General features: G+C 36.5%; 1 pseudogene; it reads right to left on the bottom strand.

Annotated features, from left to right (window-relative positions):
- Positions 1 to 722: 722 nt before the first annotated feature.
- On the bottom strand, positions 723 to 1,259 carry LOC127645128 (T cell receptor alpha variable 9-2-like; annotated as a pseudogene).
- Between the last annotated feature and the right edge of the window lie 373 nt (positions 1,260 to 1,632).

Raw genomic sequence — 1,632 nt, 5'->3', positions numbered from 1 at the left:
AGTGCTTCAGTACATATTTTCATGAATAGGATAGTGTAAAGGCCATACTGTATAGCAGCAGAATAAAACATAAAATAAGTTTATATATGTTAATAATAGAAAGTGCCCCCACATACGTAGGCACTGCCTCTATTGGCCACTAAGCAACTCAAAATACATGACAGTTATTTTATATCTTCTGATTTAGTGTGTCAATAGAAAATATCAGTTTTATATTTCCAAACATTCCTTTTGAAAATTGAATAGAATAGAATTAAAACAAATAGTCCTGCAACAGATGGTATGGGCCCCACAGAGCCCGGATCTCAACATTATTGGGTCAGTCTGGGATTACACGAATAGACAGAAGCAACTGAGGCAGCCTAAATTCATAGAACTGTGGCAAGTTCTCCAAGATGCTGGGAACAACCTGTCTGCCAACAACCTTGAAAAGCTTTGTGAAAGTGTTTCTAGGAGAATCGGTGCTGTTTTAAAGCATAGGATGGTCACACCAAATATTGATTTACAGCTGTTTATGTTTACTGCACTTTGTATTAAGTTAATTAAAACATAAATATACAATTTTATTTTTTATTTTAGATTGTCACCTTTACCAGTATTGCCATAACTTGAGTTATTAATTAATACGTAACCACACACAGGTGTTGTTACAATTATAATCATACAGTGAGTATTGTAGATTGTGGGTTTGATGTGGATTGAGATCAAAGTGAAAATAAATTTCAGTTTTTGTACAGTTTCACATAGACATTGTATCTCTGGGCTGCTACTCTTAGAGCACAGTAATAAAGAGCTGAATCTGACAGAGTCACACCATTAATAGAGAATTCAGTGGATGTTTGTGATGTAGTAGACTGAAAACGAGGATCAGAGGGGGGTCCCACGTCCACTGCTTGATCGTGCAGGTTTCCATATTAAATACTGAGGTTCTTTATCTGGATACTGCCTGTACCAGTAAAGATCAACATAACTGCTGCTTGTGTCATATGAGCAGCTCAGTGTCACAGTTTCTTCTTCATTCTGTGTAATTAATGTTTCTTTATTTGGACCAATCTGATCTGCAGTCATCACACCTAAAACAAGCAAGAATTATAGTGAGTCAAGTTGCACAAAATATATTTTTCCCTTGGATGTTTTTGTACAGCACTGGAATCAAATAAAAATAATAATAATTATATATATGTGTGAGTGTGTAGGTTTTTTTTTTTTTTTTTTTTACCTAAAATCATGATTAAAATCAGAAGCAGTTGCCTTTCCATGTCTATTTCTTCAGGTAAATTCTGTATTGATGCACTGTACTCTGAGCTGTTGCTCTGTGTTACTGTGAGCCTTTCAGAAATGAAGTCAGTATGGAACTTCCTGCTTTCTGTTAGATGCTGCTGTCTTCTCTTGATATCACCCAGAAACAAGCCATTGCAGATGTCAATTAAAATTGACAGATAGACAAACAGCAAACAGGGTTTTTGTTGGAGGGTTGGAGGAGGCCGATTGCACCACCTTTAGTGAGCCGCTGGCACTCCCCTTTACATGTCGCCCCCATGCATTGCATGACTTGCATATATGTTTTTGCACCTCTGGCTCTGGTGCAGATTAAGAACTATTTATTTCAGTTTAGAATTTTTTGGTATGAGT

This window comes from Xyrauchen texanus, chromosome 6 (assembly GCF_025860055.1).
Source record: "Xyrauchen texanus isolate HMW12.3.18 chromosome 6, RBS_HiC_50CHRs, whole genome shotgun sequence".
NCBI lineage: Eukaryota > Metazoa > Chordata > Actinopteri > Cypriniformes > Catostomidae > Xyrauchen > Xyrauchen texanus.
The sequence above is the reverse complement of the archived record's forward strand: the minus strand, read 5'-3'. Positions and strand labels throughout refer to the sequence as shown.